This window comes from Lucilia cuprina, chromosome 3 (genome assembly GCF_022045245.1).
Source record: "Lucilia cuprina isolate Lc7/37 chromosome 3, ASM2204524v1, whole genome shotgun sequence".
NCBI classification, from domain to species: Eukaryota; Metazoa; Arthropoda; class Insecta; order Diptera; family Calliphoridae; genus Lucilia; species Lucilia cuprina.
In genome coordinates this window covers 9,835,865-9,857,288 of record NC_060951.1, presented here as the reverse complement: position 1 = coordinate 9,857,288, position 21,424 = coordinate 9,835,865, and positions in this window count along the sequence as shown.

Sequence of the window (21,424 nt, the reverse complement as noted above, 5' to 3'; positions counted from 1 at the left end):
CGTAATATTAAACTCCTTATAGTAGTTTGATATTACACTTTTTGTCCAAAGAAGTCCATCAGTTTATTAAAGCATAAACAATAATTGCTGTTATTACACTTTTATTATTTGGCAGTAGGAATAAGACCCAATTTCATGCCTATAGTCTTCCTTTATATCGTTTAGCACCTATATGCCTTGTTGATCCTATTCTCTGTGTGGTGTCAAAGATTACACCGAAGTACTTAACTTTGTCTGTTACTGCTTTCTTCATGCTTATCCATCTTTTTCTTAGCATGTAGTTGATCTAGTTACTAGGTTTCGAATCATAACAATGCTTCATAGAACGGGTTCTAAAAGTACTTCACAATCACAGCAATGTTCCAAAGAATGAGTTAAAGAGACTTTTGCTAAGAACTAATTCTTTAAAAACCTCCTAAGAAATTTCATTATAATTACAATAATGTTTTACAGAATGGTTTCAAGAAGTGAAGTAATCCTTAGAAATACTTGAGGATCATAACATTGTTCCAAAGAACGAGTTAAAGAAGTAATGAAGACATCACTTCTGTCAACTATTGCTTAAGAACTAGTTCTATGAAAAATCATTTGAATCACAATAATGTTTTGTAGAAAGAGTTCAAGAATTAAAGCAATTCTTAAAGTATTCTTTAGAAATATTTCTTTCAAACAGTGAACTAAAGAAGATTTCATCCAAAGTTACGGTTCATTAATCTAAAGCGCTTCAGTCTGAACTTGTTCTAGAGCTACTTAGTTTGTTTTATAAGAAATTTGTTAACATGTTTTCCTGGGAAATTTCAATTTCTCACTAATTTTTCAATAAATTCTTTTACATTTTTTTTTAAATTATTTTATATTTTGTTTTGTAAATTTATGTGAAAAAGAAATCTAAATAAAATAAATTCTTATTTTAATTACCGATAAAGGCGTCTAAACACTTACAATACTTTAGTTTTAATTACAATTTTATACCATTAGTCCTTTAAACTTCTGAACAAAGTAGAAAAATAAGTTGGGTTAGTTTAAACTTTGAAGTTCAGAAAGTATCTAAATGATTCTGATAACTAACAACTATTGCAGTTAAATTAAAAGTATTCCAAGTGTTTAGTCAATTACCGAGTTCCTTTATTCGTGAGCAAACATTGTAAAATTAATCAACAGTTTATGAATAAAAACATTGTATTTTAATAACAAAAACTAAAAAATGCATAAATTTAATAACTCAATGTTTAATAAAAAGAAATTAATCGAAAAAATAACAAATATATCTGTTTTACTAAAAATTTAAGAATCGTCTTTCTATTGGTGAGTTTAAAGATGAGCACTTTAAGTTTATGATTTAAAATCTTTAAGAAATTCTTGATATTTGAGTTAAGAATCAATTAACCGCAAGGGTATCTTCTAAGGAGGATAACGGGTGTAACGACCCCGCGGTCCCTAGTTAATGTAAGAGAGTGTTCTCTCAACATTCATAATTTAAATTCTAAATAAAGAATCGCACTAAAACAAAACTCTCCTACATACTAAGCTGCATGTTATGTTTTCTACATAAAATGCCTTTGTCTGTTTTCCGTCCGAGATTGTCTGTCTGGATCCGTCCGTATTTGATTTTCACTTTCATCTATAATTAGTTGTTTAGTGAAAGTCATTTGAATAGTTAATTTATATCTGCAAAAGCTTACTGTGGTTAAGCTTCAAATGTAATTCATACGTGTTTACCTTTTTCAACACCTTCTTTTCAGGATTGTACTAATATTTATATTCTTGACTATATATTTAATAGATAACAATGCTAATAATTCTCGCTTTAAACCTAGTGCTAGTAGTAGTGGTACTGCTGGACATGCTCCCCCTACTGGAATGGTGGATTTCAGGCAGTTTGCTGCACTTTTTAGCGATAACAATCAATTTCCCAGTTTTAAAACAGAACCTCAAACTGTAGATGCTCGCAATACTGGACTAGATGATCCCCCAGCTGTTGAAACATCCAATAGTGGAGTGTTGGAACCTCAAAGTGAAGATGGCAATGAAGATACTTCTAATGTTGGACAATTGGAACACCGAAACGAAAATGCTCACAATTTAGAGATTCAAGAAGAACGACGAATTGTAGATGAACGCAACACTGAAATGACAGAATTCCGATCTACAGATGCTCCCAATACCAATAGGCAGATGGCTAACAGAACTGAAGAAGCAGCAATACTGAACGGGTACAACTTCATGACTTACAAGCAGCACATACAAGAACGGTAATAACCCCAACCATGCAACCTCTTAATACTGAACAGTTGGAACCTCAAAATCAACATTCATACAATACTGCGTGGTTGGGTGGTCATCGTACTGATGATAATCACCATACTGGATGGATGGATCCAAGAAGCATAAATGCTACAAATACTGCACCACCAGATTTCAACCACTTTGCTGCCCTCTTCAGCGGTGGTTTCTTTGGTGTGCCAAAACTAAACAATCCATAAAAAGTATTCAAGTATTTTAACAAAATACTCTAGAACCAAGTCCAATTAATGGAAATAACAATGATAAATCTCTGACAAGAATGTTTTTAAGATAAATAAGTTTATTCATATTCACAAATCACCATTAAAAATGCTTAAAATGTATAGAAAACTAAAATATCTATAATACAAATGATATGACCGAAACTAAAGAAACCGTCAGGAGTTACCGAAACTCCTTGAAACGATTTTAAACAAAAATATTGTAATAATATATTAAATATAAGATAAATAAGTTTATTAAAGTACAAAATAACAACAATTTGCCATTAAAAATGTTTAAATTATGAAAAAGACATTAAACCATTTTCATTGGCCAAATTAAAATAATTAAATATGAGAAAATTATAAAAAATATTAGAAATAAAACATTTTAACAAATTTATATTTTCAATACGAAACTGTTGTTTTTCAAATATTTAATATTAATTAATAAATTGTTAAAATTGATTAACAGTTTTGAAAGAGAAAGTTTTTAAAAATATTTAATACAAATATTGATTTTTGATCGGTTTTCGCTAACAAATTCAAGAAAATCGTTCATTTTTGAAAAAGATTTTTAAAATATTTTCAAAAATTTATATTTAGAAAAGGAAATCTTTTAAAACTTTAAAAGATTCTTATGTTTCATTTTGAAATGGGACGAGTTTAGAAGAATATAGTTTTCTGCAAGATTGTCCAACGTGTCAGATGGTATTGAATCGTAGAAAAACTCAAATTTTTGTAAAAGGTTTTTTAAAATATTTTCAAATACACATACACACACACCTGGAAATATTTAAAATACTTTTTTCATTTATTTGGGTTTTAAAGTAAAAAATAAGAAACTTTAACTTTATTCTAAAATTTCAAAACTATGAAAAACAATTAATAGAAAATTCAAATTTCAAACTAAATTTTATTAAGAAATTTTATTTTATAGAAGATTTCACAACAACCTTTAACTAATAACAGAAATATTAAAAAGATTTTTGAAATTTTATAAAATTAAATTCTTTAAAGATTTTTTTAAATATAAATTTTGATAACTTTATTGCCAAGGCAGCTACATAGAATCCTAGATATAAACTCCTTTGATAAAATCACTGGCAAAGAGATAATATTATTTAAGAAACTGAAACATGAAAAATTATGAAAATTTCAATGAAAAGAAGCGATGAATAACTGATGTCAAGAGTTAAACTTATCTTAACTCTTATTACTTTAAAAAAAATAATCAATTTTGAAAACAAATATGAAAAAATAATGGCCAATTGAAATAAACATTAATTATATATACTTTAAGAAAATACATACACATTACACAATTACCCAGGAAAACTTGTACAAGTTTTTTTTTACTTAGTTCCAGAACTTATCCATATTACACTTCTACTAGATGGGTGTTATGATCAGAACTAGAATTCGTTGGAAGCGTTAGGTAAACGACATTCGCTAATTCCTTTTTCGGACTACAATTATTTTATCAATGATTTTTGGATTAAATCTGTTGAGACAGCTTTCGACTCGTTTAAATGTTTCGTTGAATCTCTTGAGCATGAACAATCAGTAGCCTTCGTTGACTTTGAAGGGGCTTATTAAACGAACATTGTTATTATTTACAGAGCGGAACACCAGACACACTACAAGCAAAGTTCTATCACCTCTACTCTGGAATCTTATTAATGATTCTCTATTAATGAAGTTAAATTAAATAAAGTGCACGACTTTAGAATGTAGGCATAATGTGGCAGTTCCTTGCCAGTGTTTCTTAATACCTTCAATCTTTCCTTAAACAACTTTAACATTACAGCCTAGAAGTTTCGCTATTTATCTTGGTAATACTGAACTCTCTGAGACAGCCCAGTTTATGGAAAAGATCTCTACTAAGACTAAGAGTAGTCTGTGCTCTTGTAAAGTTGAGTCGTCACATAGAGAGTGTTGTACCGATTCCTTTTCTTTTTTTCTTTTAACATCTTCTACAGTAGCTATAACGTGGGTTGTCCATACGTTTCGACATTTACTCAATCATACAGTGCTCAGTAGTTATACCAGTGAGAAGCCTAATCCTTTTCTTTTTCCTTTTAACATCTTCTACAGTAGCTATAACGACATTTATCCAATCATACTGTGTTTAGTAATTATACCAGTGAGAAGCCTAATCAAGTTCCTACTAAGAGACAAGGAATCCTAGTCGCATCCATTGTCACAGTAGGTCAGAGCAGTCTAAATATTCTACAAGTTCGACCTGCGTTATTACTCATTCATTGCTCCGCCATCTATCAGTTTTGATAGAGTCAACAGGGGAGTGTGTATACCCCGGATGACTCTTTTGGTTGCGCATTTATCAGATATTTTATTGCCTTTGAGCGATTAGTGAAAATTCAGGCCACGTTATCTCATAGGAATATTAATAATCCCTTGTCGGTATTTAAATATTTAACGAGCACTGAGCTGACTATATAGAAATTCAGTGTCCGAATCGACTGTTTAAGTCGCATAGCAGATTTAGCAGAAATGCATTTGGTGTATATATCAAGGCTCATAAAGCCAGTGATTGCAAGGCATGCTAATCTGTGTACTTTGTAGAGAGTAGAGGAGTAAATCTTTGTATCCACCGCTCTGCACCAAACAAGAGCTCCGTATGTCAAAATAGGTCTTAAGGCCGCATTGAACATCCAGTGTGAAATGTATGTTTTAAGACCCCGCCTTTTCACAAAGCTTTTCTCACATATATAAAAGGCAAATAGTGACTTCTTCATTAGACTTTCAGCATAACATTTTCATGTGAGCTTATGAATTCTGGGTGTAAATAATCAGTTTGGTATTGGCAGGGACACCCATTTCTTTTGAATAAAAAGCATAACGTCGGCATATGCTGTTACTTTAAAGCCCATCCTACTGAGTTTGAAAATGACTTTAGGGCTTGATGGATGACACCCCAACCAAATGTCTTACACACTATCATTGGATCTAATTCACTTATGTGGATTTAAAAAGCTGTGAGGTGCTCCAATGTAGATCTTTCAGTTTCATAATTTATGCAAACCAAAAGTGTGTCATCAAAAGGGGTTCCACAGTTTCGGTACTACTTTCATTAAACTTACCATCTGGTTTCCTCAAGAAACAATCGTCCCAGCTTGACTGGCCTTAATCCCTCGTAGCCTTAATAAATCGTCCATGGTCGCCGGAATTTCTTAGGAACCTGCCGATCCCTACAAGCATACCAGCAAAGAAGGCTTTCCTTAAAGTCCTGAATAAATAATCTAACAGTAATTCTCAGATTAATGAATTATTCACTTAGCTCACATTGAAGGTGCCAAACCGGCCTAATGATAGTCTGCCCATTTGTTTACCTAGATGATAAAATTGTAACTTCAATAGTTTCCCAGAAAAAACAAATTTTAGTATTTAATTCTTATGGAATGTGCCACGCCTAGAATTGCTAGTCCGTCTAGTTGTACCCTACACCATTATAGTGGGGAGGGTATTATACGTTTGTGCTGATGTTTGTAACATACAAAAATATTGATCCAATACCCACCTTAAAGTATACCGATCTATTCAGAATCATTTTTTGAGTCGATTAAGATATGTCCGTCCGTCCGTCTGTCCGGCTGGCTGGCAGGCTGTCCATGTAAACCTTGTACGCAAGGTACAGGCCGCAATTTTCGGGATAATTTGATGAAATTTGGGCCAAGCATGTTTTTTGGCACAGGGACGGAGCCTATTGAAAATGGTTGAAATCGGTCCATTATTTCACCTAGCCCCCATACAATCGCACCTCCCGATTTGAACTTTTTATGCCATAATTACGTTAAATATTCAGCTATCTCTTTAAAAATTGGCACAAATAAGTTTTATATATTTGACCCTAGCCCCCATACAAACCCCCCTTCAAAAAATGACTTAAACGTCTAAAATTGACTTGTAACCATTTGTATCGCAATGAAACTCAACAAAACTAACTGTTATTTAGAAATATATCCTTTTCCCAAATTAACCGAGGATCGGTCCATATTTGACCTATATAAAGCCTCATTTAGAAATTTTAGTTTTTTATCAATAAATTGCTTAAATATTTTGGAATTATTGGTAATATTCAATATAAAAATAAAAATTTTATAAAAAGTAAAAATTTTAAAAATATACTCATGGTGTAGGGTATTATATGGTCAGCCATGCCCGACTATACTTTCCTACTTGTTTTTCCTAAATATTCACGTTAGGGACACTATCTGCATTATTTTTTCATATATAAATAACTAATTTCTAAGAAATATTCCATAAGTTTCAAAACTAGTTACTATGAAACGTTTCTAGAAACAGTTCTTGATTAAATGGTTTAAGAACGAATTTGTCACACTCGGAATTAGTTTAAGGGAAGCTTTATACAACTTATTCAATCATCAATCAGTTCAATGTTCCGAAACTCAGTTTTCTGGATGTAATTCCTAAAATTTTTCCATTCAGTGCTCGTGAGAAATGTTATTTCCTGAATAATATCATTCCCAAAATACTTGCATCTAACTTCTACGAATGGCTGACAGTGGCAGAAAAAGTGCTTCAGAGTTTCAATGTTTCAATGTTATCCAAACATGCTCTACTCATATGAATCCGCACGTTTTATTCTGTGATCGTAATCCTGTGGGTCCGCACAGAATACCTACCATCATATAATCCACAGATTTTCTAATTTTGAAAAGATTTCTCGTCTTGCTCTGATCAGGATCACCCACAGGATCTTTGTGGTTCTACCCACTGTTTCATTATTCCAAGAGTAATTATGGAATTCTCTAACTAATATTTTTAAATCAGTTTTCGCTGCTTTCGCCCTTCGTTGCCGACTACTCGCGAGTGGCCCATATGATGTAAACCTTACCTCAGGGAGAGTGTTAAGTTAAAGCTTTCTTACATTCAAATATGGTTTTAGATATAATTTTATCACCTGATATCTCCCCGATTGCCTTGAAGCTGTCAGTAAATACATGAAACCCTGTGGGTGCCGTTTTTTCGGACTTCTGTCTAAAAGCTTCTGTAATGATTAGTTACACTGTAGTATATTTCTGTTTCTGGGTCTTCAGTATACAACCCAGGCACTTATTGTCCCCCAATTTATAACATTTCGTGCAGCAACTGACTCCTACTTTATATGCTCGAAAGCCTCGTTTGACGTAAACATTCTATCTGAGAATAACTTTCAAAGCTTCCGACATATTCTCATCTGGTATGCGATCAGTCACGTCCGATGATTGTGTAGAACTTTCTAGTATACCTAACGACGTGTTCTATAACAGAATTTCGGCTATAAGCGCTGTCTCATGTCGTAAATTTATTTCAATGGATGGAATATCAAGCAACCTTTGAAGAGCTTTGGTTGACGTAATATTAACTCCTTGTATTAGCTTGATATTACACTTTTTGTCCAAAGAAGTCCACCAGCTTATTGAAGCATAAGCAACAATTACTCTTATTACACTTTTATAAAGCCAATTTGTCAGTAGGAATAAGACCCAATTTTATGCTTATAGTCTTCCTTTATATCGTCCTATACCGATATGCATTGTTGATCATATTCTTTCTGTGGTATCAAAGATTACACCGAAGTACTTAACTTTGTCTGTTACTGCATTTTTCTTTCCCAGAAAGCATGATTAAGTATTCGTAATAACTTTTCACTTTTTTGTGAAAAGATAGATTTTCATTTTCGCCGGTTAACATTGATGCCTTTCGTTTAAGCACAGCTAAAGGTCGTATTCAAAACCTTTTCAGCTATTCTACACAAGTATTTTGACATTTTTCCTTTAAAAGTATTAAGACATCGTTTGCGAAGCAGACACGTCTATGTCCTTTTTGAGTTAGCGAACTTCGTGGTAATGGCAAAATACCTTTTTCCTGATAGTTATCATGTAGATCTCGATGCTTATCCATCTTTTTCTTAACATGTAGTTTATCCAGTTACTAGTTTTCGAATCATAACAATGCTTCATAGAACGGGTTCTAAAAGTACTTCACAATCACAACAATGTTCCAAAGAATGAGTTAAAGAGACTTGTGCCAATTTGTGCTAAGAACTAATTCTATAAAAACCTCCTTAGAAATCACTTTAGAATCACAATAATGTTTTTCAAAATGGTTTCAAGAAGTAAAAAATCCTTAGAAATACTTGAGGATCATAACATTGTTCCAAAGAACGAGTTAAAGAAATAATGGTGACTTCACTAGTGCCAACTATTGCTTAAAAACTAGTTCTATGAAAAATCATTTGAATCACAATAATGTTTTGTAGAAAGGGTTCGAGAATTAAAGTAATTCTCAAAGTATTCTTTAGAAATACTTCTTTCAAACAGTAAACTAAAGAAGATTTCATCCAAAGTTACGGTTCATTAATCTAAAGTGTTTCAGTCTGAACTTGTTCTAGAGCTACTTAGTTTGTTTTATAAGAAACTTGTTAACATGTTTTCCTGGGAAATCTCAATTTCTCACTAATTTTTCAATAAATTCTTTTACATTTTTTTTAAATTATTTTATATTTTGTTTTGTAAATTTATGTGAAAAAGAAATCTAAATAAAATATTTTCTTATTTTAATTACCGATAAAGGCGTCTAAACACTTACAATACTTTAGTTTTAATTACAATTTTATACCATTAGTCCTTTAAACTTCTGAACAAAGTAGAAAAATAAGTTGGGTTAGTTTAAACTTTGAAGTTCAGAAAGTATCTAAATGATTCTGATAACTAACAACTATTGCAGTTAAATTAAAAGTATTCCAAGTGTTTAGTCAATTACCGAGTTCCTTTATTCGTGAGCAAACATTGTAAAATTAATCAACAGTTTATGAATAAAAACATTGTATTTTAATAACAAAAACTAAAAAATGCATAAATTTAATAACTCAATGTTTAATAAAAAGAAATTAATTGAAAAAATAACAAATTTCTTTATTTTATTCAAAATTTATAAATCTTCTTCCTATTGGTGAGTTAAAAGCAGAGGATTTTAAGTTTATGATTTAGAATCTTAAAGAAATTCTTGATATTTGAGTTAAGAATCAATTAACCGCAAGGGTATCTTCTAAGGAGGATAACGGGTGTAACGACCCCGCGGTCCCTAGTTAATGTAAGAGAGTGTTTTCTCAACATTCATAATATAACTTCTAAATAAAGAATCGCTCTGAAACAAAACTCTCCTACATACTAAGCTGCATGTTATGTATTCTACATAAAATGCTTTTGTCTGTTTTCCGTCCGAGATTGTCTGTCTGGATCCGTCCGTATTTGATTTTCACTTTCATCTATAATTAGTTGTTTAGTGAAAGTCATTTGAATACTTTATTTATATCTGCCAAAGCTTACTGAGGTTAAGCTTCAAATGTAATTCATACGTGTTTACCTTTTTCAACACCTTTTTTTCAGGATTGTACTAATATTTATATTCTTGACTATATATTTAATAGATAACAATGCTAATAATTCTCGCTTTAAACCTAGTGCTAGTAGTAGTGGTACTGCTGGACATGCTCCCCCTACTGGAATGGTGGATTTCAGGCAGTTTGCTGCACTTTTTAGCGATAACAATCAATTTCCCACTTTTAAAACAGAACCTCAAACTGTAGATGCTCGCAATACTGGACTGGATGATCCCCCAGCTGTTGAAACTTCCAATAGTGGAGTGGTGGAACCTCAAAGTGAAGATGGCAATGAAGATACTTCTAATGTTGGACAATTGGAACACCGAAACGAAAATGCTCACAATTTACAGATTCAAGAAGAACAAAGAATTGTAGATGAACGCAACACTGAAATGACAGAATTTCGTTCTACAGATGCTCCCAATACCAATAGGCAAATGGCTAATCGAACTGATGAAGCAGCAAATACTGAACGGGTACAACTTCATGACTTACAAGCAGCACATACAAGAACGGTAATAACCCCAACCATGCAACCTCTTAATACTGAACAGTTGGAACCTCAAAACCAACATTCATACAATACTGGATGGTTGGGTGGTCATCGTACTGATGATAATTACCATACTGGATGGATGGATCCAAGAAGCATAAATGCTACAAATACTGCACCACCAGATTTCAACCACTTTGCTGCCCTCTTCAGCGGTGGTTTCTTTGGTGTGCCAAAAGTAAACAATCCATAAAAAGTATTCAAGTATTTTAACAAAATACTCTAGAACCAAGTCCAATTAATGCAAAAAACAATGATAGATCTCTGACAAGAATGTTTTTAAGATAAATAAGTTTATTAATTTGTAGAAATTACCATTAAAAATGCTTGAAATGAATAGAGAACTAAAAATATTTAAAATACAAATGAAATTACCGAAACTAAAAAAACCGTCAGGAGTTACCGAAACTCCTTGAAATGATTTGATACAAAAATATTGTAATAATATATTAAATATAAGATAAATAAGTTTATTAAAGTACAAAATAACAACAATTCATCATTAAAAATGTTTAAAATATGAAAAAGACATTAAACCATTTTCATTGGCCAAATTAAAATAATTAAATATGAGAAAATTATGAAAAATATTTGAAATAAAAACATTTTAACAAATTTATGTTTTCAATACGAAACTGTTGTTTTTCGAATATTTTATATTTATTAATAAATTGTCTAAAATGATTAACAGTTTTGAAATAGAAAGTTTTCAAAAATATTTAATACAAATATTGATTTTTGTTTGGTTTTCACTAATAAATTCAAGAAAATCGTTCATTTTTGGAAAAGATTTTTAAAATATTTTCAAATATTTATATTTAGAAAATGAAATCTTTTAAAACTTTTAAAGATTCTTATGTTTCGTTTTGAAATTGGACGAGTTTAGAAAAATATAGTTTTCTGCAAGATTGTCCAACGTGTCAGATGGTATTGAATCTTAGAAAAACTCAAATTTTTGTAAAAGGTTTTTTAAAATATTTTCGAATACACATACACACACACCTGGAAATATTTAAAATACTTTTTTCATTTATTTGGGTTTTAAAGTAAAAAATAAGAAACTTTAACTTTATTCTAAAATTTCAAAACTATGAAAAACAATTAATAGAAAATTCAAATTTCAAACTAAATTTTATTAAGAAATTTTATTTTATAGAAGATTTCACAACAACCTTTAACTAATAACAGAAATATTAAAAAGATTTTTGAAATTTTATAAAATTAAATTCTTTAAAGATTTTTTTAAATATAAATTTTGATAACTTTATTGCCAAGGCAGCTACATAGAATCCTAGATATAAACTCCTTTGATAAAATCACTGGCAAAGAGATAATATTATTTAAGAAACAGAAACATGAAAAATTATGAAAATTTCTATGAAAAAAAGCGATGAATAACTGATGTCAAGAGTTAAACTTATCTTAACTCTTATTACTTTAAGAAAAAATAATCAATTTTAAAAACAAATATGAAAAATAATGGCCAATTGAAATAAACATTAATTATATATAAACAAATACGTACACATTACACAATTACCCAGGAAAACTTGTACAAGTTTTTAATTAGTTCCAGAACTTATCCATATTACACTTCTACTAGATGGGAGTTATGATCAGAACTAGAATTCGGTGGAAGCGTTAGTTAAACGACATTCGCTAATTCCTTCTTTGGACAACAATTATTTTATAAATGATTTTTAGATTAAATCTGTTGACACAGCTTTCGACTCGTTTAAAGGTTTCGCTACATGAATAATCAGTAGCCTTCGTTGACTTCGAAGGGGCCTATTAAACGAGGTTTATTAAACGATTTCTCTTTGAACATTGTTATTATTATTTACAGAGGGGTAACACCAGACACACTACAAGCGAAGTTCTATCACCTCTACTCTGGAATCGTATTAATGATTATCTATTAATGAAGTTAAATTCAATAAAGTGCACGACTTTAGCATGTACCCATGATGTAGCAGTTCCTTGTCAGTGTTTCTTAATACCTTCAATCTTCCCTTAAACGACTTTGTCATTGCAGCCTAGAAGTTTCGCTATTTATCTTGGTAAAACTAAACTCTCTGAGACAGTCCAGATTATGGAAAAGATCTCTACTAAGACTAAGAGTAGTCTGTGCTCTTGTAATGTTGGATTGTCACATAGAGAGTGTTGTAACGATTCCCCTTCTTCTTCGTTTTAACATCTTCTTCAGTAGCTATAACGTGGGTAGCCCATACGTTTCGACATTTATCCAATCATGCAGTGCTCAGTAATTATACCAGTGAGAAGCCTAATCGAGTTCTTACTAAGAGACAAAAGAATCCTAGTCGCATCCATTGTCACAGTAGGTCAGATCTGTCTTAATATTCTACATTCTATTCATAATACCTGCGTTATGTCTCATTCAAAGATCCGCCATCAATCAGCTTTGCTAGAGTCAACAGGGGAGTGTGTATACCCCGAATGACCCTTTTGGTTGCGCATTCATCAGATATTTTATTGCCTTTGAGCGATTAGTGAAAATTCAGGCCACGTTATCCCTTAGGAATATCAATCATCCCTTGTCGGTATTTTAATCTTAAAAGACCACTGAGCTGGGGGTCCAAATCGACTGTTTAAGTCGCATAGCAGATTTAGCAAAAATGCCTTTAGTGTATATGTATACAAGGCTTATAATGTCAGTGATTGCCAGGCATGCTAATCTGTGTACTTTGTGGAGAGTAGAGGAGTAAATCTTGGTATCCACCGTTCTGCACCAAACAAGAGCTCCCTATGTCAAAATAGGTCTTATGACCGCATTGAACATCCAGTGTGAAATGTATGTTTTAAGACCCCACCTTATCCCAAAGACTTTCACATATATAAAAGGCCTTCTTCATTAGACTTTCAGCATAACATTTTCATGTGAGCTTAGGTCTAAAATTAAGTCAAGATCTTTGGCTTCGTTTAAGGAATTCAAACGTAAAGTTCTGAAATCTGGGATTTTGATGTAAAGAATCACTTTGGTTTTGGCAGGGACACCCATTTCTTTTGAATAAAAAGCATAACGTCGGCATATGTGGTTACTTTAAAGTCCATCCTACTGAGTTTTAAAATGATTTTAGGATGACACCACCAACCAAATTTTTTACACACTAACATTGGAGCTGACTAATTCACTTATGTGGATTCAAGAAGCTGTGAGGTGCTCCAAAGTAAAGCCTTCATTTTCATAATCTCTGCAAACCCCGTAAGTGTTTCACCAAAAGTGGTTCCATAGTTTTGGTACTACTTTCATTAAACTTACCATCTGGTTTCATAAGGAATGCCGTAGTACTCTCCAGTTCCTCTGAGAAACTCTTACAAGATTCTTTCTAAGCACGTCTGGTTTCCCTTTTAAAAGTTTTAAAATTTTGACGACAATAGTCCCTAGTCGCCTCAATAATTGCCGGAATTTCTTAGGCAAAGAAGGCTTCCCTTAAAGTCCTTAATAAATAATGTATCCGTAATAGTTTCTCAGACAAATGAATTATTCACTTAGCTCACATGGAAGGTGTCAAACCGCCCTAATGATAGTCTGTCCATTTACTCCTAAATGTTCACCTAGATGATAAAGTTCTTGGTACAAAATTTGACAATTCTAGCTGCATTGCTTTCCTAGATTAACAAATCTTTGTACTTAATTCATAAATGGAAAACCACTCCCTTAAAATCAAGTCTGCCAATTTATTACTTAAATATTCAAATGCATGTCAAAGCTAATTTTATCAATAACAGTTTTTCATATAAAAGTATTTTATATGAAATTTTACATGAAAATGGAGCCTTGCTTTGCACTCACATGTATGTGCAAAATCATAAGATTCTAACTTTAATATCTTCCCAGAAAAACGAATTTTAGTATTTAATTCTTATGGAATGTGTCACGCCTCAATTTGCTAGATATTCCTAAATATTCACGTTGATCCTAAATTGTCTCCGAAAAAAATTGAGAACTCTCTCTGTAATATATTTTTCAGATATACTAAACTAATTTCTCAGGAAATATTCAATAAGTTTCACAACTGATTATACAACGAAGTATTTAGAGTCTGTATTCGTTTTAATTAGAAGTTGATACTAACGATATTTGTTAGATATTGTTAACTACTTAACTCACTTTATTGAAGCGTTGTGAAATCTAAACTTGAGGATTACCCACAGGATACATGAAGCCCTGTGGGTGCCGTTTTTTCGGACTTCTGTCTAAAAGTTTGTGTTATGATTAGTTACACGATGGTATATTTCTGTTTCTGGGTCTTCAGTATACAACCCCACAGACACTTTTTGTCCGCCAATTTATAACATTCCGTGCAGCAACGGACTCCTACTGCTGTATGCTTGAAAGCCCCGCATGACGTAAATATTCTATCTGAGATTAGCTTCCAAAGCTTCCGACATATTCTCATATGGTATGCGATCAGGCACGTTCGATGCTTGTGTAGAACCTTCTAGTATACATTAACAACGTGTTATATAACAGCATTTGGCCAGTTCACCTAAAGTAAAGAGCATTTCAGCTATAAGCGCCGCTTCATTTCTAAAACATGTTGCAATGGGCGTAATATCTAGCAACCTTTCAAGAGCCTTGGTTGACGTAATATTAAACTCCTTATAGTAGTTTGATATTACACTTTTTTGTCCAAAGAAGTCCATCAGTTTATTAAAGCATAAACAATAATTGCTGTTATTACACTTTTATTATTTGGCAGTAGGAATAAGACCCAATTTCATGCCTATAGTCTTCCTTTATATCGTTTAGCACCTATATGCCTTGTTGATCCTATTCTCTGTGTGGTGTCAAAGATTACACCGAAGTACTTAACTTTGTCTGTTTACTGCTTTCTTCATGCTTATCCATCTTTTTCTTAGCATGTAGTTGATCTAGTTACTAGGTTTCGAATCATAACAATGCTTCATAGAACGGGTTCTAAAAGTACTTCACAATCACAGCAATGTTCCAAAGAATGAGTTAAAGAGACTTTTGCTAAGAACTAATTCTTTAAAAACCTCCTAAGAAATTTCATTATAATTACAATAATGTTTTACAGAATGGTTTCAAGAAGTGAAGTAATCCTTAGAAATACTTGAGGATCATAACATTGTTCCAAAGAACGAGTTAAAGAAGTAATGAAGACATCACTTCTGTCAACTATTGCTTAAGAACTAGTTCTATGAAAAATCATTTGAATCACAATAATGTTTTGTAGAAAGAGTTCAAGAATTAAAGCAATTCTTAAAGTATTCTTTAGAAATATTTCTTTCAAACAGTGAACTAAAGAAGATTTCATCCAAAGTTACGGTTCATTAATCTAAAGCGCTTCAGTCTGAACTTGTTCTAGAGCTACTTAGTTTGTTTTATAAGAAATTTGTTAACATGTTTTCCTGGGAAATTTCAATTTCTCACTAATTTTTCAATAAATTCTTTTACATTTTTCTTAAATTATTTTTTATTTTGTTTTGTAAATTTATGTGAAAAAGAAATCTAAATAAAATAAATTCTTATTTTAATTACCGATAAAGGCGTCTAAACACTTACAATACTTTAGTTTTAATTACAATTTTATACCATTAGTCCTTTAAACTTCTGAACAAAGTAGAAAAATAAGTTGGGTTAGTTTAAACTTTGAAGTTCAGAAAGTATCTAAATGATTCTGATAACTAACAACTATTGCAGTTAAATTAAAAGTATTCCAAGTGTTTAGTCAATTACCGAGTTCCTTTATTCGTGAGCAAACATTGTAAAATTAATCAACAGTTTATGAATAAAAACATTGTATTTTAATAACAAAAACTAAAAAATGCATAAATTTAATAACTCAATGTTTAATAAAAAGAAATTAATCGAAAAAATAACAAATATATCTGTTTTACTAAAAATTTAAGAATCGTCTTTCTATTGGTGAGTTTAAAGATGAGCACTTTAATTTAAGTTTATGATTTAAAATCTTTAAGAAATTCTTGATATTTGAGTTAAGAATCAATTAACCGCAAGGGTATCTTCTAAGGAGGATAACGGGTGTAACGACCCCGCGGTCCCTAGTTAATGTAAGAGAGTGTTCTCTCAACATTCATAATTTAAATTCTAAATAAAGAATCGCACTAAAACAAAACTCTCCTACATACTAAGCTGCATGTTATGTTTTCTACATAAAATGCCTTTGTCTGTTTTCCGTCCGAGATTGTCTGTCTGGATCCGTCCGTATTTGATTTTCACTTTCATCTATAATTAGTTGTTTAGTGAAAGTCATTTGAATAGTTAATTTATATCTGCAAAAGCTTACTGTGGTTAAGCTTCAAATGTAATTCATACGTGTTTACCTTTTTCAACACCTTCTTTTCAGGATTGTACTAATATTTATATTCTTGACTATATATTTAATAGATAACAATGCTAATAATTCTCGCTTTAAACCTAGTGCTAGTAGTAGTGGTACTGCTGGACATGCTCCCCCTACTGGAATGGTGGATTTCAGGCAGTTTGCTGCACTTTTTAGCGATAACAATCAATTTCCCAGTTTTAAAACAGAACCTCAAACTGTAGATGCTCGCAATACTGGACTAGATGATCCCCCAGCTGTTGAAACATCCAATAGTGGAGTGTTGGAACCTCAAAGTGAAGATGGCAATGAAGATACTTCTAATGTTGGACAATTGGAACACCGAAACGAAAATGCTCACAATTTAGAGATTCAAGAAGAACGACGAATTGTAGATGAACGCAACACTGAAATGACAGAATTCCGATCTACAGATGCTCCCAATACCAATAGGCAGATGGCTAACAGAACTGAAGAAGCAGCAATTACTGAACGGGTACAACTTCATGACTTACAAGCAGCACATACAAGAACGGTAATAACCCCAACCATGCAACCTCTTAATACTGAACAGTTGGAACCTCAAAATCAACATTCATACAATACTGCGTGGTTGGGTGGTCATCGTACTGATGATAATCACCATACTGGATGGATGGATCCAAGAAGCATAAATGCTACAAATACTGCACCACCAGATTTCAACCACTTTGCTGCCCTCTTCAGCGGTGGTTTCTTTGGTGTGCCAAAACTAAACAATCCATAAAAAGTATTCAAGTATTTTAACAAAATACTCTAGAACCAAGTCCAATTAATGGAAATAACAATGATAAATCTCTGACAAGAATGTTTTTAAGATAAATAAGTTTATTCATATTCACAAATCACCATTAAAAATGCTTAAAATGTATAGAAAACTAAAATATCTATAATACAAATGATATGACCGAAACTAAAGAAACCGTCAGGAGTTACCGAAACTCCTTGAAACGATTTTAAACAAAAATATTGTAATAATATATTAAATATAAGATAAATAAGTTTATTAAAGTACAAAATAACAACAATTTGCCATTAAAAATGTTTAAATTATGAAAAAGACATTAAACCATTTTCATTGGCCAAATTAAAATAATTAAATATGAGAAAATTATAAAAAATATTAGAAATAAAACATTTTAACAAATTTATATTTTCAATACGAAACTGTTGTTTTTCAAATATTTAATATTAATTAATAAATTGTTAAAATTGATTAACAGTTTTGAAAGAGAAAGTTTTTAAAAATATTTAATACAAATATTGATTTTTGATCGGTTTTCGCTAACAAATTCAAGAAAATCGTTCATTTTTGAAAAAGATTTTTAAAATATTTTCAAAAATTTATATTTAGAAAAGGAAATCTTTTAAAACTTTAAAAGATTCTTATGTTTCATTTTGAAATGGGACGAGTTTAGAAGAATATAGTTTTCTGCAAGATTGTCCAACGTGTCAGATGGTATTGAATCGTAGAAAAACTCAAATTTTTGTAAAAGGTTTTTTAAAATATTTTCAAATACACATACACACACACCTGGAAATATTTAAAATACTTTTTTCATTTATTTGGGTTTTAAAGTAAAAAATAAGAAACTTTAACTTTATTCTAAAATTTCAAAACTATGAAAAACAATTAATAGAAAATTCAAATTTCAAACTAAATTTTATTAAGAAATTTTATTTTATAGAAGATTTCACAACAACCTTTAACTAATAACAGAAATATTAAAAAGATTTTTGAAATTTTATAAAATTAAATTCTTTAAAGATTTTTTTAAATATAAATTTTGATAACTTTATTGCCAAGGCAGCTACATAGAATCCTAGATATAAACTCCTTTGATAAAATCACTGGCAAAGAGATAATATTATTTAAGAAACTGAAACATGAAAAATTATGAAAATTTCAATGAAAAGAAGCGATGAATAACTGATGTCAAGAGTTAAACTTATCTTAACTCTTATTACTTTAAAAAAAAATAATCAATTTTGAAAACAAATATGAAAAAATAATGGCCAATTGAAATAAACATTAATTATATATACTTTAAGAAAATACATACACATTACACAATTACCCAGGAAAACTTGTACAAGTTTTTTTTTACTTAGTTCCAGAACTTATCCATATTACACTTCTACTAGATGGGTGTTATGATCAGAACTAGAATTCGTTGGAAGCGTTAGGTAAACGACATTCGCTAATTCCTTTTTCGGACTACAATTATTTTATCAATGATTTTTGGATTAAATCTGTTGAGACAGCTTTCGACTCGTTTAAATGTTTCGTTGAATCTCTTGAGCATGAACAATCAGTAGCCTTCGTTGACTTTGAAGGGGCTTATTAAACGAACATTGTTATTATTTACAGAGCGGAACACCAGACACACTACAAGCAAAGTTCTATCACCTCTACTCTGGAATCTTATTAATGATTCTCTATTAATGAAGTTAAATTAAATAAAGTGCACGACTTTAGAATGTAGGCATAATGTGGCAGTTCCTTGCCAGTGTTTCTTAATACCTTCAATCTTTCCTTAAACAACTTTAACATTACAGCCTAGAAGTTTCGCTATTTATCTTGGTAATACTGAACTCTCTGAGACAGCCCAGTTTATGGAAAAGATCTCTACTAAGACTAAGAGTAGTCTGTGCTCTTGTAAAGTTGAGTCGTCACATAGAGAGTGTTGTACCGATTCCTTTTCTTTTTTTCTTTTAACATCTTCTACAGTAGCTATAACGTGGGTTGTCCATACGTTTCGACATTTACTCAATCATACAGTGCTCAGTAGTTATACCAGTGAGAAGCCTAATCCTTTTCTTTTTCCTTTTAACATCTTCTACAGTAGCTATAACGACATTTATCCAATCATACTGTGTTTAGTAATTATACCAGTGAGAAGCCTAATCAAGTTCCTACTAAGAGACAAGGGAATCCTAGTCGCATCCATTGTCACAGTAGGTCAGAGCAGTCTAAATATTCTACAAGTTCGACCTGCGTTATTACTCATTCATTGCTCCGCCATCTATCAGTTTTGATAGAGTCAACAGGGGAGTGTGTATACCCCGGATGACTCTTTTGGTTGCGCATTTATCAGATATTTTATTGCCTTTGAGCGATTAGTGAAAATTCAGGCCACGTTATCTCATAGGAATATTAATAATCCCTTGTCGGTATTTAAATATTTAACGAGCACTGAGCTGACTATATAGAAATTCAGTGTCCGAATCGACTGTTTAAGTCGCATAGCAGATTTAGCAGAAATGCATTTGGTGTATATATCAAGGCTCATAAAGCCAGTGATTGCAAGGCATGCTAATCTGTGTACTTTGTAGAGAGTAGAGGAGTAAATCTTTGTATCCACCGCTCTGCACCAAACAAGAGCTCCGTATGTCAAAATAGGTCTTAAGGCCGCATTGAACATCCAGTGTGAAATGTATGTTTTAAGACCCCGCCTTTTCACAAAGCTTTTCTCACATATATAAAAGGCAAATAGTGACTTCTTCATTAGACTTTCAGCATAACATTTTCATGTGAGCTTATGAATTCTGGGTGTAAATAATCAGTTTGGTATTGGCAGGGACACCCATTTCTTTTGAATAAAAAGCATAACGTCGGCATATGCTGTTACTTTAAAGCCCATCCTACTGAGTTTGAAAATGACTTTAGGGCTTGATGGATGACACCCCAACCAAATGTCTTACACACTAACATTGTATCTAATTCACTTATGTGGATTTAAAAAGATGTGAGGTGCTCCAAAGTAGATCCTCCATTTTCATAATCTATGCAAACCGAAAGTGTGTCATCAAAAGGGGTTCCCTCGTAGCCTTAATAAATCGTCCATGGTCGCCGGAATTTCTTAGGAACCTGCCGATTCCTACATGCATACCAGCAAAGAAGGCTTTTCTTAAAGTCCTGAATAAATAAACTAACAGTAATTCTCAGATTAATGAATTATTCACATAGCTCACATTGAAGGTGCCAAACCGGCCTAATGATAGTCTACCCATTTGTTTACCTAGATGATAAAGTTCTTCGTACAAAATTTGACAAATCTTCCTATATTAACAAATCATTGTACTTAATTCATATATGGAGAGCAACTGCCCGAAAATTAAGTCCGTCAGTTTATTACTTAAATATTCACATGCATGTCAAAGTGAGTCCTCTTTATGAAAGTCCGTCCATTTTCATCATAAAAATTAGCATGGATGTTAAAAGTCTTAGTGCAAAATCTTAGGATTGTAACTTTAATAGTTTCCCCGAAAAACAAATTTTAGTATTTAATTTTATATGGAATGTGCCACGCGTCCAATTGCTAGTCCGTCTAGTTTTTCCTAAATATTCACGTTAGGGGCTCTATCTGTATTATTTTTTCATATATAAATAACTAATTTCGAAACTAGTTACTATTAAACGTTTCTAGAATCAGTTCTTTTTTAAATGATTTTTGAACGAATCTGTCACACTCGGAACTAGTTTAAAGGAAGCTTTATACAACTTCTTCAATCATCAATCAGTTCAATGTTCAGAAACTCAGTTTTCTGGATGTAATTCCTAAAATGTATGCTCGTGAGAAAT